This window comes from Natator depressus, chromosome 1 (assembly GCF_965152275.1).
Source record: "Natator depressus isolate rNatDep1 chromosome 1, rNatDep2.hap1, whole genome shotgun sequence".
NCBI lineage: Eukaryota > Metazoa > Chordata > Testudines > Cheloniidae > Natator > Natator depressus.
This window is the reverse complement of record NC_134234.1, coordinates 159,533,745-159,550,700: the sequence shown is the minus strand read 5'-3', so window position 1 is coordinate 159,550,700 and position 16,956 is coordinate 159,533,745. Positions and strand designations below refer to the sequence as shown.

At 47.2% G+C, this 16,956-nt stretch overlaps 1 protein-coding gene across 1 annotated transcript in view; it reads left to right on the top strand.

Annotated features, from left to right (window-relative positions):
- DYRK1A (dual specificity tyrosine phosphorylation regulated kinase 1A) overlaps window positions 1–16,956 on the top strand; it is a 138,499-nt gene that overhangs the window by 38,415 nt on the left and 83,128 nt on the right. The gene's annotated exons all lie outside the window — the stretch shown is intronic.

The following is a 16,956-nucleotide window of genomic DNA, read 5'->3' as shown; positions in this document are numbered from 1 at the left end:
TTACAACCTTCATAAAACATATTTACAAAAGGAGTAGAAATCATTGAAGCACCTTTGATTTTTCGGAGACGACTGTCTAGAAATTATAGTTTGAAATGTCCAGTAGGAAAACTGTTTTCCTGAATGTAGATTCTTTTCCAGTTTTCTCTAAATAGATGGCTAGGCAGTCAAAGTGTTGGGAAAGCAATATGCTTTCATATTAAGTCCCCCTTTCTTTAATATTCCTCCTTTCATACCTTTCCCAGTTACAGATTTCCAGTTGTGTTGTATAATTATGTGAATATAAATTTTAATGTTAAAATAATGTATTATTTTTGATCACTTTGTAAAAAAGACCAAGTATGCATCCGACAAACTATTTTAAGCAAGGAAATAGTTAACATTGCTTCATCTCTAACTCTCACCATTGGACCTAGTTTTCGTAATGGTTTCATAAGAGTTGATATAGCCCTCAACTGTTGCAGTATACAGCCATTCTTCAAGCTGATTTTTTGTTTTTGTGCCTTTTTTAAAACTGGAAGTTCTAAAACAAGTGTGGATAAAAAAAAAAAATTCAAAACCTTTTCAGACATCATACCCTTTTTCGGGGGGGCACTATGTGGATCTCTCAAAACGTGTATATTTTGTTTCAATCAGAAGGGCATTACTATGGCCAAGCCTCAAATCCCGTAAAATGGGATACATAATGAAAAAAAACAAATGAAGCAAAGTAGATTCCTTGGGCCTCATAAGATTGGAGCAGGAGTGTAACTGCTTAGTTGCAATTAGTTTTACCAGAAGTTTTGATATATGTGGAATCTATAAGTTAAGAAATCTTATTTCTGATGATATACATAAATTCTTTTTTGTTGGGGGTATGGTTAGTAAGTTGATCTGAAAAGTGCTGATATTCAACAGATAGACCTGCACTTACATAAAGTATAGTAACAGTAGCCAGCTAAGACTATAATAATCAATTGCTCATATTCCAAAGCCTCTAGAGGTGAACAAACACAGAACAGAGCTAGACTTTGTCATTTGTTTGTTTCACTTTAAAACTCATGCATACTTAATTAAAAGTCAAAAAGGATAGATGGCTGCATGTATGCATATCTTTTGGTTGAGAGTCCTTATTTGCATAGATCCTTCATGCATGAACTGCTTCACATGATATATTTACATTGAGCAAACCGAATTAAGTTTAAGATGCTGTAGATGGATAGCTTTCTTTCAAAATTAAGCATTTTGTCATTTCGTTTGAATATCTGAAATATCTTATAGTGATAGATATTAAAAAAAAAAAAAAGTGCTTTTTTCTGGGGACACAGTTGAAGAAAATTGTTGATGCCTGCCACCCAATGGAGCTAGGAATGAGGGCTTCAGAGTGTGGGAGGGGGCTCTGGGCTGGGGCAGGTGGTTGGATTGCGGGAGGGGGTCAGGACTCTGGGCTGGGGGTTCAGGCTCTGTGGTGGGGCCAGGGATGAGGGGTTTTGGGTGCAGGGAGGGGTTCCAGGTTTGTGGGGGGGGATCAGGGCAGGGGATTGGGGCACGGGGTTGGGCACTGGACTTACCTCTGGTGGCTCCCGGTCAGCGGTGCAGCCGGGGTGCAGTCAGGCTTTCCATCTGTCCTGGCACCATGGACTGCGCTGTGCCCTGGAAGCGGCCAGCATCAGGTCTGGCTCCTAGGCAGAGGCGCACAAGTACCTTCGAGCGACTCTCGCCTGCGGGCACCACTTCCCCTCCCTCCCCCAGTTTCCATTGGCCGGTTCCCGGAGTGTGGAGCTGGTGCTTGGGACAGGGGCAGCCTGCGGAGCCCCGTCGCCTCCCTGCCTAGAAGCTGGACTCGCTGATGACCGCTTCCGGGGCGCAGCACGGTGGCAGAATAGGTAGGCACTAACCTGCTTTAGCTGGGCAGCACCGCCGACGGGACTTTTAACATCCTGATCAGCGGTGCTGACCAGAGCGACCCCAGGGCCTGACTTGCCGCGACCCAGTACTGGATCACGATCCGAACTTTGAAAAACGCTGGCCTAGTGGACACGCAGCATATACCAGCAAAAGGAGTTACTTTGTGTGTGCAGTTAAACCACCTCCGTGAGCATCATAAGATATACCAGCAAAAGGATTCTCTTTCTGGTATAACCTGCATCTGTACAGGGGATTTTGCTGGCATAGCTGTCAGAGGTGTGATATTTTTTTTTTCTCCTCACATTCTTAAGCGATATAACTATGTCAGCAAAATTTTGTGATATACTCCTGGCCTAAGTGCTCTCATAAGGATATCCAAAACCAGTACTGAGAATCCCCTTCTGTTTTAAGGCTACCACAAACACACTGGTGAATAAGCATGTTTGGGAGATCATACCATGCTAATGGTGACAGCATGAAGATGGGATAGTTATCATGTTTGATCAAATTCAAATACTTATGTATGGTGATTGAAATCTGTGGCCATGTTAAATAAGGAAATGTATGTCATGGGTTTTTTGTTTTTGTTACTGTGCAACAGAATTTATCAAGTATTAACTCCTTAATCTCAGCCACCTATATGGTTAGGACAGAGATCAAAGTGGATAAATTACATATTTTTATGTATGTTGATCATCCTATATTCAGTGTGAAGTTATTCTGAGTGCACCATGAGATGAGCTGTGGAATGACAGATGTCTGAAATGTTAAGGACTGGAAGATTCTGAGCCACTGTATGTTACATTTTAAAACTTCTAATTCTGAAGTTAATAGAAAGTGTAAATAATACTATATCTTACTTCAGTCTACAGTTATAAAACGCTGCTTGCTGGAAAGGGAACAAAGCCAAAGTAGTGCTCCTTCTGACATTGTATTACAATGTTGATATTCTACAGTTTTTTTTAAATTTTTTGTTTGTTTTTTTTGTGGTCAGTTAGATTGCTTATTAAAATTATTTGGAGAAAGTTCGAACACATTTTGGGAAATAAAGAGTACAGAGCTGGAATTACAGATTTGTAAAATATTTGGGTGTTGGTTTTATGTAATAGTAAAAAGAAAATGACAGCATGAAGGGTTGGACTGTGCCTTCTGTGTGATTGTTTCTGACATAGTATTTTAACTGCTAATTTTATTAAATGTTTATTCACTGCACCTGTTTTAAAAAAGGGTAACTGTTGTGCTATATTATGAACAAGATCTAATGTTGCTTCTTCAATTTTTGTAAATCATCTGTTCTTTGAATGTTTGTCCACAAGTATTCCGCTTCTTGTACACATCTGCATGAGATTAGAGTCTTTTGAGTAACAGTTTATTTTGGTGCCATGCTGCACCTGCAAGCCCTCTGGTCACCCTGAAGCTGAGGGTAAAACAATAGTGCGGCCACAACCACTCTCCAGTTCTTTCTTACTGCTCATAGCTGTGATACAGAACACCTATAGTGTCTGCATCTCCGTATGCTGTACAGTTTTTCTTTCAAGGTAGATATAGTTTAATTCTTTTAGTCCATTGACTTAAAAAAAAGGATTTTAGGGTCTTCGAGTCCATGTGTTGCTTTTGTCACCCGGACCTGCCTGTCCATGGTGGAGACAAATCCCCTGGATTAAAGATCTTCCCCTCTTTCAGTGGAAAAATCCCGATCAATGATGGAGACTCCAGGTGCCTCTTCTGTCTGGGGCAAGTACACATATCATGAAAGTGCTCTATAGCTGCTTTTCAAAAAGAACCCAGGGTCCATGTGTCTTGACTCAAACGTTTCCTCCTCAAGAGTTCAATGAGGGTTTTCTTGGCACTGGAAGGCAAGAAGACTGGTCTTTACCAGACCACCTCTCAGAGCTCCCCAGTAAGCCATGTGTCTGTCTGCTGTGGCTTCCAGAGCCCATTTGGGGTTGAGGAAGTTCCATTTCTGTGCTATGGAGTTGGTCAGTACCTCCTTCATCTCTTCAGCCCAAGCCTCTGATGAGAGAAGATGGAAGGAGCATCACTCTTGAGGTGGCTAGAGAAGGAGATCCTCCTTCTCTGGATCCGAGCAGATCCAGCCTAGGAGGCAGTTTGAGGCCCAGATCAGGTCCTACTGATGCCTCAGCACCAAGCAGCCATTGACCAGCCTCTGTGGATGTTCCAGAACCTGACAATATATTTGGTACTGGTGACCGAGGATCAAAGTGCTTGGCGCTGAAACAGTCAGCACAGAGACACTCTGCACTGAAACCAACAGTATAGAAGTGCTCTTTGGACCTCCTGGCACCAACACGGTAAGCCCCAGCACCAGAAAAGTGTGATCTGACTGATAGATTTCCTTCAATACTGAAAACCTTGGCACTGACTTCTGCCCTGTGCTCTGTGGTACCAACCATTCTTCCTGAAACTTTGCCCCGGAGCCTCTTTGTGGTACCAATGTGGTTCATGGTACCAGTAAATTTAGTATAGGACCAACCTGCCGTTCCATTGCTGTCCTCCACTAAGAAACTTTCTACGCTGGTTTCAGCACTTCCAGTACAGGTTACTTTCAAATTCTCGAAACATCTACACCACCTATGGAGGGTGGTAAATCCTTTCTCATCTGCCTCAGAGGACCAGTGTGAAACGTCTGCTTTCGTCCCTAGACCCATACAACTCTAGGTTGTCTGAAACGGTATTCAGAGACTGTCCCTGTAGTCCCTCCTGTGGGAACAACCACGAGCAATACCCTGCATGATACCTATAACGGTCTGAATCTCACTTTTCCAGAATTCCATGCAGTCAAGCCCCTTCTGGGCCCCGGGGCGGGGAGTGTGCTCTACTGACAGGGTTCCCACTGCCTCTCCGACAACTAGAGCAAGGCCCTCGTAGACCTCAAGATGGTCACCACACTCAGCTGGCACCTCATGTACTTGATACAGAGAGCGAGTAGAAGGACTTTCAGGAAACTGAAGGCCAACCTGTCCCAACAGCGATCTCATTCTCTTCACCTAATGAGGCAGTGGCCATGATGGTTCTAAACCAGCCTGTAGATTACTGGATCTTTGAGAAACTTCCAGGAGGATGGCTGACACTCTGGAAACCCCAGTTGAGACTGTGCGACTTCTTCTCATAGGCTACAAGGCCAGAAGGGACCATCAGGATCATCTAGTCTGACCATCTGGACGTTGCAGGCTACAAAACCTCACCAACCCATTCCTGTAACAGACCCATAACCTTTGGCTGAGTTACTGAAGTCCTCAAATCATGCTTGTAAAACTTTAAGTTACAGAGAATCCACCATTTACACTAGTTTAAACGTGCAAGTGGCCCATGCCCCATGCTGCAGAGGAAGGAGAAACCCCCCTGGGTTCCTTGCACTAACTTCTTGACATCCTGCACTTGTTGGCCCCTGGTAGATTGGCAGTACAATCGTGTATGGTCATTAATGGACTCCAGTATGCAAGATCTCTTTCACAGATGTGGATGCCTGACTTCAGAGCTGTTTGCATCCAACCAGAATGTCAGATGCTCCAGAGTGGGAGCCAGTTCTAGCTCTCTGCCTTTCTGATTCCATGGGCACGGGATTCATGTATGCCTACCCTCCAATTCCCCTGATACCCAGAGTCCTCAATCAGATCACAGAAGACACAGTTCAAATGATGATGCTAGCACTGGAGTGGCCCAGATAGTTTTGGTTCTCAGACTTCTTGAACCTGTCAATATGGCCTCGACAATGCTCTCACATACCCGGACATTAGCATGCAATTGCAGGGACAAATCCTGCACCTAGAGATATCTCTCCATCTCACAATCTGGATGCTGGTTAGATGATATCCACTGACAGATTTTGCTATTTAGCGGTTCAAAACATCCTGATTTTCAGCAGAAAGGACTCCACCAGACTGAACTATACTGCTAATTGGAAGAGACTCTCTATCTGGTCCTTGGAGAATTGTCTCTCCCTGGGATGCACCTCTGTCTGCCATCCTGGACTGTCTGCTTGCTTTAAAGTATTTGGGCCTTTTCATTAGCTCCATAAAGTGCTTCTCTTGGCGATCTCTGTTCACCATCCCCCAGTGGAAGGTCACACTGCTTTTTCTCAGTGACTAGATTTCTCAAGGTCTCATTCATGTCTGTCTAAGAGGCCCTCCACCCTTCTGGGACCTCACCATTGTTCTAACAGGTTTAATGGGAGGGGACCCCCCTTTTGAATCTTTGATGACTTGCTCTTTGTAACACCTCTCTGTGAAGACTGCATTCCTACTGGCCATAACCTCAGCCAGAAGGATAGGAGAGATTCAAGTCCTTATTATGGTCAGGCCAGTTTATAGAGTTTTTCCATGGTTGCAAAATGACTTAAAGACCTCAGTGAATGACTTCCTTCTTAATCAAATAATCCACCTACCAATCTTCCCTAAGCCTCACTCCATTTGAGGAAAAGCTATAATTCACACTTTGGATATTGTCAGGGTTTTTTCCTACTGTCTAGAAAAAAGCCCTTCAGAAATTCTTCTAGATTGTTCCTCATGTTTGCTGACAGGATGAAAGGTCAGTCAGTCTCCATTCAGACTGTCAGAATAAATCTTGGATTATATTGAAATGTGCTATGTGGTGGGACACTTAGATCCATCTGGACAAGTTAGAACTGATTCCGCCAAGGCTCAGGAGACCTCGGTTTTCTCTCTGTGCATGTCCCTACCTCAGAGGTTTGTAAGACAGCTACCTGGAGTTCAGTCTATATCTTTTACTCAGCACTATCTCTTAGCAGAGGGCTCCAGGTTAGACACCTATCAGTAGACTCCCAAGTATCCACCTCCAGGATACGAGTTACTGTTGCTTTTGAGGGGAATGTAGAAGGGGAATACATGTGGAGACTCACTCGAAAAACGGTTTCTTTATAGTGATTGGTTGTTCTTCGAGTGCTTGCTCATATCGAGTCCAATTAGATGTGTGCGCGCCGTGTGCACGATCGTCAGAAAATTTTTACCCCAGCAACACTCGGTGGGTTGGCTGAGGCGCCCCCTGGAGTGGCGCCTTCATGGAGCCAGATATATTCCCCAGCCGACCCAGCGCCCCCTCAGTTTCTTCTTAGCGCCCATGATGGTTGTTGGAATTGTGGAGTGCAGAGTAGCTGATCTCCACTCTCTCTAGCCTTCTCTCTTAGTACCTGTTAATAGTTGTAATTAGTTGTTAGTAGTTGTTAATAGTTAGTGTAGTTAGATTAGTGTACTTAGTAGGGTGGAGCGGGATCTTCTCCCCTCTCCCGGAACTGCGGCTCATGCCGAGGTCTCTCGGCTTGATTGAAGCTGATGCCAACAGGAGACCCCCATGACTCTTGCCTAAGGTGTCTGGGGGAATCCCACCAAGCAGACAAGTGCTGCATTTGCAAAGCCTTCAAGCAGAGGACCAACTCTAGACTCAAGCAACTCCTTATGGAGGTGGCACTTAGCCTGGTCCCTTCCTCCGCACACCGGGACTCGGCGTTGTCTTTGGTGCGGAGTGCCCCTGCGGCACCGACTGGTCCAGCACTGCGTTCGGACTCTGCTAAAGACTCACGGCGTCAGGGCCCCCCCCGGCACCTCCACCACCGAGGCGCTGGTCCCTGTCTCTGGGCCAGAAGAAGCAGCAGCCCAAGCAGGTGACTGCTTCTTCTTTGTCTGTTTGACAGCCACTGATGCTTCCTGCACTGCAGCCGGAGCCACGTCCATTGCTGGAGCGCACAGGACAAGTAACAGCTCCTGCACCGTCGACTACGCCTCCATGTTGTCACCCTCACAAGGTGGCCACCATGCCTAGGACCAGGGTGAGGACGGTGCAGGACAGTGGCTGGACGAAGGCCAGGACCCAGGCCAAGGACCTCCACAGTGGTCTTTTTGGACCCCCTGGGCATACCATCAGGCCCAAAGGGTTCCTTCGCGGGCTTCCTGTTCCGCCCCTTTGGAGCCCCGAGTACTGAAGGCCACTCTGTCCTGTTCCCCCCCCCCGGGGGGGGGTTCTGAGGGGACTCCTCCAGCGCCAACACAGGCCCACGCCCCTAGCGTGGTGGACCTTGGGCAACAAGTTCCTCCACATGAGGACCCCACGCAGGATCCCTTAGTCCTGGGGTTATCTTCCTCGTCCTCGCCCGATGAGGCAGTGGCAGGGACTGCGGTTTCGGGCCCTCCTCCTATGGAGCTCCGCGTCTACCAGGAGCTGCTCTGCAGGGTGGCACACAATATAAACCTCCAGGGAGAGGAGGTGGTAGAGGACCTGTTGGTCGACGTTCTGTCTGCGGCGGTACCGTCCAGGGTGGCCCTCCCAGTCATACAGACTATACAGGCCAATGCCAAGACAATCTGGCAATCTCCAGCCTCTCTTCCACCTGTGGGTGGAAAGGAAGTACTTTGTTCCCTCAAAGGAGTACGAGTACCTCTACATGCACCCCCAACCGTGTTCCCTTGTCGTGGCTTCGGTCAACGAGAAGGAATGGCATGGTCAGCAGGCCTCAGCGCCCAAATCAAAGGATGCTAGATGCCTAGACTTGTTTGGACGTAAGGTGTATTCGGCTGGAGGCTTGCAGCTCAGGGTGGCCAACCAGCAGGCACTCCTGAGCAGATACGATTGTAATTCATGGCACTCTATGGAGAAATTCAAAGAGTTGGTTCCACAGGAGTCCAGAGAGGAATTTGGAGCTCTAGTGGAGGAGGGCAAGAAGGTGGCCAGAACCTCCCTGCAAGCCTCTCTGGACGCGGCGGACTTGGCGGCTAGGACCCTGGCCTCAGGCATAGCCATGCGCCGCATCTCGTGGCTGCAGGTCTCTGGCTTCTCACCAAAGTTGCAGCAGACCCTCCCCTTTGATGGCCAGGGCCTATTCTCAGACAAAATAGACTCACGGCTGCAGAGTCTGAAGGACTCGAGAACTATTATGCGCTCTCTGGGAATGCATACCCCAGTAACGCAGAGGAGGCCCTTCAGACCACAGCCTCAGAGGTCCTACCCTCCCCCTCGGCCAAGACAGGACTTCTTTAGAAGACGCGGCCAAAGTGGTAGAAGACAACAAACTGGCTACCAAGCCAGCCAGGGCCCTCCCAAGCCATCAGCTGGGCCTAGCAGAACTTTTGAAGGTGCGCCCGAGGACAGAGCACCAGTCTCCATTCAGGATTGTTCCCTGCCTTTCCAAGATCATCTCTCCCATTTCCTCCGTGCATGGTCTCACATAACATCAGACCGTTGGGTCCTTCGCACGGTGGAAAGGGATTACTCCCTTCAATTTGCTTTCCCCCACCCTCCTACCCTGTCCCTCTTCAGGGACCCTTCTCACAAGCACCTCCTTCTACAGGAGGTCCAATCACTCCTCGCTGTGGGGGCAATAGAGGAGGTTCCAAGAGAGTCAAGGGGCAGGGGTTTTTATTCCCGCTACTTCCTAATCCCCAAGGCCAAGGGCGGGCTTCGGCCCATCCTGGACCTACGCGGACTCAACAAATTCATGGTAAAGTTGAAGTTCCGCATGGTCTCTCTAGGGACCATTATTTCTTCCTTAGATCCTGGAGACTGGTACACCGCCCTCGACATGAAGGACGCATACCTTCCATATTGTGATCTACCCAGCGCACAGACGCTTCCTTCACTTTGTGGTCAATCAACAGCACTTTCAATTCACCGTCCTTCCTTTTGGCCTATCTGCAGCCCCCAGAGTGTTTACCAAGTGCATGGCTGTTGTGGCTGCCTTCCTTCGTCGACAGCGGATCCAAGTGTTCCCATACCTCGATGACTGGCTTATTCGGGGCCGCTCCAGGGATCAGGTGCAGTCTCATGTCCAGCTCACCATGAACGCGTTCAATTGACTGGGCCTCCTGCTCAGTGTCACGAAATGTACTCTGATACCAACCGAGAGGATAGAATTCATAGGAGCAATCTTAGACTCAGGCCTAGCCTGAGCACTTCTGCTGGAAGCATGCTTCCAATCCCTGGTGAACATCATCCACAGCCTGCAAAACGTCCCAACCTCAACCGTGAAAACATGTCTATGCCTCCTGGGACGTATGGCCTCTTGCACATATGTGACCATGTATGCCAGGCTGTGGCTACGTCCACTCCAAGCCTGGCTATCAACAGTATACCGCCCAGGTTGGGACAGCTTGAGCACGGTGGCTACCGTCCCGCCAGGGATATTAGCCTCTCCAGACTGGTGGCTGAACCCCAAATCAGTGTGCAAAGGGGTGCCATTTCACGCCCCGCAGCCCTCCGTGTCCCTAGTCATGGATGCGTCATCCCTGGGATGGGGAGCCCACCTCGGGGTCCTCCATACACAGGGGCTATGGTCAGGAGGAGAGTTATCCCTGCACATCAGTGTACGGGAACTCAGCTGTGCAGCTGGTGTGTCCGGCATTCTGAGCGCGCATTCAAGGCTGTTTGTGTTGCAGTCCTCATGGACAACACAATGGCCATGTTTTACATCAACAAGCAAGGGGGAGCCCGGTCATCCCCCCTCTGTCAGGAGGCCACTGTGGGAATTCTGTATAGCCCACTTGATCCATCTGGTGGCGTCGTTTCTCCCAGGAGTCCAGAACGCCTTAACAGACCACCTCAGCAGATCATTTCAGACTCAAGAGTGGTCGGTTTGCCCGGACATCATCCACTCTGTCTTCCTGAAGTGGGGCTTTCCCCTGATAGAGCTCAGAGTAACAGCTGTGTTAGTCTGTATTTGCAAAAAGAAAAGGAGTACTTGTGGCACCTTAGAGACTAACCAATTTGAGCATAAGCTTTCGTGAGCTACAGCTCACTTCATCGGATGCATACTGTGGAAAGTGTAGAAGATCTTTTTATACACACAAAGCATGAAAAAATACCTCCCCCCACCCCACTCTCTTGCTGGTAATAGCTTATCTAAAGTGATACTCTCCTTACAATGTGTATGATAATCAAGTTGGGCCATTTCCAGCACAAATCCAGGTTTTCTCACCCCCCCCCCCCCCACACACACAAACCCACTCTCTTGCTGGCAATAGCTTATCTAAAGTGATCACTCTCCTTACAATGTGTATGATAATCAAGGTGGGCCATTTCCAGCACAAATCCAGGGTTTAACAAGAACGTCGGGGGGGGGGGGGGGTAGAGCTATTCGCCTCTCGTGAGAATCGGAAATGCCAAGTGTTCTGCTCTCTACAAGGACACTCTCCGGGTTCCCTGTCAGACGCCTTCCTCATACAGTGGAAGGATCACCTGTGCTACGCCTTCCCTCCATTCCCGCTAGTCCACAGGGTCCTGCTTAAGCTGCACAGGGACAGAGCCTGTCTGATTTTGGTCATCCCAGCGGTGCACAGGCAGCACTGGTATACCACTCTCCTAGAGCTGTCGGTGGATACTCCAGTTCCACTCCTCCTGTGGCCAGACCTGATCACTCAGGACCACTGAAAACTGTCATCCCGACCTGCAATCTCTTCACCTCACAGCGTGGATGCTGCATGGCTAACTCAATCTGAGCTGTGCTGCTCTTGTTTGGTACAGCAGGTAGCAAGAAGCCCTCTACCAGGTCCACGTACTTAGCCAAGTGGAAGCTTTTTTCCTGCTGGTGCGCTCGGTCATACGGCCCAGCTACAGGCGTCAGTACCTATCATCTTGGACTACCTCCTGTCGTTAAAACAGCAGGGCTTGGCAATATCATCCATCAGAGTGCACCTGGCAGCTATTTCGGCTTTCCACCCGGGCGAAAACGGGCGTTCAGTCTTCTCCAATCCCATGGTCAGCAGATTTCTCAAGGGGTTGGAGCGCCTGTTCCCACGAATTCGACAACCAGTCCCTACGTGGGATCTTAACCTTGTCCTCCCCAAACTCATGGCTGCTCTGTTTGAGCCAATGGCCACCTGCTCGCTCTTGTACATTTCCTGGAAGACAGCCTTCCTCATAGCTATCACTTCGGCGAGGCGTGTCTCTGAGCTCTGGGCACTCACATCGGAACCGCTGTATACGGTGTTCCATAAGGACAAGGTACAGCTGTGATCCCACCCGGCCTTCCTCCTTAAGGTGGTGTCCTGGTTGAGATGGAAGGCAGACGTCTTCCTCCCTGTCTTCTACCCGAAGCCACATGCCTCTGGACGGGAACAACAGCTGCACTCCCTGGACGTTCGCAGGGCCCTCGCCTTCTACATTGGGTGAACGAAACCTTTCAGGAAAACAGTGCAGCTGTTTGTTGCTGTGGCAGACCGGATGAAGGGCCTTCTGGTCTCCTCCCAGCGCATCTCGTCCTGGATCACATCACGCATCCGTGCGTGCTATGACTTGGCTGGTGTCCCGACTACGCACCTTACCGCCCACTCCATGCAGGCTCAGGCTTCATCTTCTGCTTTTCTGGCACACGTACCCATACAGGAGATATGTAGGGCAGCGACTTGGTCATCGGTGCATACCTTCGCCGCCCACTATGCGATAATTCAGCAGTCCAGGGGTGATGCCGCATTTGGTTCAGCGGTCCTTCACTCCGCGACATCTCACACTGACCCCACCGCCTAGGTAAGGCTTGGGAGTCACCTAATTGGAATAGATATGAGCAAGCACTGGAAGAAGAAAAGACGGTTCTTCGAGATGTGTTGCTCATATCCATTCCAAACCTGCTCTCCTTACCCTCTGTCGGAGTAGCTGGCAAGAAGGAACTGAGGGGGCGCTGGGTCGGCTGGGGCATATATCTGGCGCCATGAAGGCGCCACTCCAGGGGGTGCCTCAGCTGACCCACCGAGTGTTGCTGGGGTAAAAATCTTCCGATGATCATGCACGCGGCACACACACACCTAATTGGAATGGATAAGAGCAACACATCTCGAAGAACAACAGTTGCAAAGGTGAGTAACCGTCTTTTCTCTGAGACTTGTCCACATGTATTCTACAGCCTATCCTCTTTCCCTGATACTGGATTCTGTTTTTTGTGAAGGAACTGGAGAATGGTTGTGGCAGCCCTACCAAATTCATGGTCATGAAAAGCGCGTCACGAACTGTGAAATCTGATCTTCTCTGTGAAATGTGCCTCTGTGAGGGCAGTCCAGCTGCAGCTCCTATCATGCGCCGGGCTCCAGCTGCTAGTCCTGATGGGGCTTGGGAGAGACAGGACATCCTTTTCTCCTGTAGGGGCCATTGCTGGGTCTGGGTCAAACCCATCTCTGGGAATCTCCCCGGCTACAGGAAGCTCTTCCCCCTGCTCTGTTTATTGCTCTCATCACTCCCCAGCTGCGGGGGGAGGGATCACTGTACGGGGAGAAGCCATGGAGCTCCTTGCAGCTGGGACAGGTTCCTGGAGATGAGTCTGACCAGTTCTGTTTTGTCTTGATTCTGGTTGGTGGCTTATGTATGTTCCAGTCTAAATATACTGGAGTAATCTTTTTGTAACTTTTCTACATATCTTGTACTGGTATTGCTTGTACTTGTTTGCTGCACAGACATGTCTAGACATGGTAGAGGTTTCTTAAAGGAAGATGTCAAGAAGATAGTCCACCTTGGGTGAAAGGTATGCCTATTGACAATGTTAGTTATATGTAGCTAATAAACAAGCATTGTGTCAGGATCCTGGCTGTCGGGGTGTGGGCTGAGGCTGGGGCCTGAGTTGGAGGGGACCTAAGAATGTGGTTCGAGTTCAGGCTAGAGGGCCAGGACCTGAAGCAGCAGTCTGTACCAGTGTCACACTGTAGGTAAGTTGGAGTTGAGGTCAATGAGCTGTACCGAGTCAGAGCCACATGAGTCAGCTGAAGTAGGATTAGTGGAACAGAGGCAAGGTGAGATGTCAGGAGGGAGGCAAGGTGACTGGGGATCTGGAACTAAGAGCATGGTAGGTATTGGGAGTGCACAGCAGGTCTGTTTGCAGCAGCAAACCAGGGATCCACAGATAGCCTCTGGGTGTTTTTCCCTTGGTCCAGATATGCTATTTAAGGCCTATCAAGGAACATGGTAGACTCTGCCAGTCTTCACCTCTGTGGGCAGGACATTCCATGATATTTGAACCCGTAGGGCTCGTAGGCTGTTGTTCCTCTCTTTGCCAGAGCTGTTGGGTGCTGGTGTGAACACACTGACGGATCCTCACATGTTGTGGGTGAAATATAATTTTTTTTCTTGGGATAGACTAATGGTCTTACTTGAATAGAGGCCAGGAAGGAAATCTCAGTCTCTTGTCGGTGGTGGACAGAATGCAGTCAGATATGAATTGAACACAGTGGCCTGTTCCAGGGCAACAGTAGTTATGAAGAGTTGCACATCATGACGGAAGAGGAAGCCTAGCTGAAAGTGGAATTCTGTCTTTCAGGGATCTAGTTGTATTCTACTCAACAAATGAGAACCTTGACTTCAAAACTAGATGTGTACTATAATCTTTGAATTTTGGGTTAGAGTTTTAAAAACCTTTATACCTGATGTTAGACTCCTAAATCTGTATTTAAGTACTTGAATAAAAGTTGCCTGATCTATTCAAAGGTACTGGGCACCGGTTGCTCAGTGTCTTGATGTCATGGGGAGCCACTGGTCCTCCCCCCATCATTGTAGCAAGTGTTTACGGCACTACAGTGGCAAAGCTGCAGTACTTCAGTTGTGCAGCTGTTGTGCCTGTGATGTAAATAAGCTCTAGGTTTTCATCTAAGAGGAATTAGATGCCCACTAAATTTTTAAAATAGGATTTTTCCTCAACCATAGATCAGCACAGAAACTAGCTTCCTTTTTTCCTAGATAGGAAAGGATTTAAAACAGAAGGCATTATTGGTAGCCCCTATTTTCTGTTTGTCTCCTCCTATGAGAGAAAAATTTTGTTGGGTTTCTTGAAGGACTCAAACCTTTCCTAGTGGATACCTAGCCTTTTCTTTTCATCCCTGGGGATTGCCTTTTCTTTCCTTGTGGCATGCAGTGGAGTTATGTCAGACAAATGAGTCTCAGAAATACATATAACTAATATGACAGGTTTCAGAGTAGCAGCCGTGTTAGTCTGTATTCGCAAAAAGAAAAGGAGTACTTGTGGCACCTTAGAAACTAACAAATTTATTTGAGCATAGGCTTTTGTGAGCTACAGCTCACTTCATCATATGTATCCAGATAGTATTTTCTGTTCAGTTTACTCTGTGCTGCCATACCCAGTCCTTTTTCCTGTTCCTTTTTTGGGGGAATCCCTTTTTTAAGAAGGAAAGAGAAGCCTCTGTCTTCTAAATGTGAGCAATATAGAATCTGCACCAGCATCATAAGAAGGCATTTTATTCCCCCTCCTCATTTCTAGGAACGATTTTTTTCTATATCTAGAGTTAAATGAAGGTTCACATAATCCTTTCCTGAAAGCTAAGAAACTGGTTTGTGCCTTTCAACCCAGCGGTGTTATATTTTCATATATTTATTGGCCAGCAAAAATATTTATTGGCCAGCAAAAATACCTCTAGTTCGGAATTACCAGTACAAAGTGGTTCCTTTTGGTGCTTTTACAGCTCCCAAATTCTTCATTAAATGTCTAGATGTAATGTCTGTACACTTAAGATGTTGAGGTATCTACATCTGTCATTACGTGAATCACTGGTTGAAAGGTGAATGAGAGCAAATCTTTGGGGAATTCATTGTGTCCTATAGATAGTGGATGTAGTTCCAGGGTTTGGGTTTGAGGAGAAACTGAGAAAAGCCTTCTTTTTGCATAAACTTAGACTGTGGTGTTTATAGGGGCTGTTCTGGAATCTGCCAAAGAGACACATGTCAAGGGATGCAGAAATCAGTGCCTCTGAAGGACTTCATTGAAAGCCATATGGATCATTCGATTTTTTGAGATTTACATGGCTTCTTGCATTTAAGTGATATTGTTTACTAGACTCAGGGTGGAAGCTCTGGCAGTGTACTTCTTGGGCAGTATATCAAAATCAAGAGGACAATATACAGTCCACTTTTACTGTGCTTTGAACTATCCAAGGTTCTCTACTGGGGTGGATAGTACCAGGGAAAAAAAATTCAGAAAGTACCATTCAGTCCTCCTTCATCAATTGTAGCTGTGACAGATGCCTTGGTCATAGGTTGGAGAGAACCCAATGAACAATCCTGGGTCTCTTAAAAACCATAGTCAAAACTTCATATAAATGACTTAAGAGCTGAGAACAGTTCAATTTTCATTCTTTCATTTTGAGCTTTTCTATCTCCAAATCACGTATTGGTGGATAGGTCTTGATGGGCACCACTATGAACTCACATTATATAAGATGGCAGGGTTGCATTCATTCTTTTCTGTCTTACGAGGACATTGTGTGGTTTTGTGAATGGTTGTCAGATATCAAGTCATACCTCTGACCCTTCATTTTCTATCAACAGATTTAGAAGTCAGAAACTACATTGTTTTACACAAATAATCTTTAAAAGACATTAGTCAGTCAGTCAGACATTTTGTCACAAAGGAGAGAGACGCATGCCTTCAGTTTTGCTTTAGAGGTGCAAAGATTCTAGTTCCTTGGTAGATGTTTTCTTCTATACGGAAGTAAGTTGATATGCACCTGCCTTTGGCACACCTGCAACCAAGGGTCCTTTAAGAAAAGAGAGGACAAAGTTCATGTGATACTAATAGGTAAAGATACAGTTATATCATGGTGGTCACCACTTCTCATGGAACCCATGCATTTGTCTCTTTATTTCATCTCGGCCATGAAAGGTCGCAGTACTGTGAATGTTGCCATTTATATAGACCCTGCTGCTGCACGTTAGCAGTTCGTTAGTTTGTTTTGATCAGTTGCATAGTTTGCTTTGATTTAGTCCCGTTGCAAAGGGAGCTATGTCAAAGTGAACTAATGAATTGCTGTTCCTCAACAGCACAGTCCAGAAGGTTGCCATCATCATAGCATGAAATTATCTTTTTTTTTTTAACTGTGCATGTGCTGTGAATTATATATAATTTTACTGTGACAATATCGTATCCAGGCTAATAAGTTCTTCTTGGGCGGGTTGCTTCTTACTTCCATTCCTTGCATTGAAACCTAATCCATTACCTGTACTCCGGACCTCCTGTCTCAAGGCCAGAATCCAGTTTTTCATCTGAATCTAAATTCTCTTGGGCTGGTCGGTTGGGGTTTGGCATGTTGCTGATTTCTGATTTTTGACTGTTCCCAA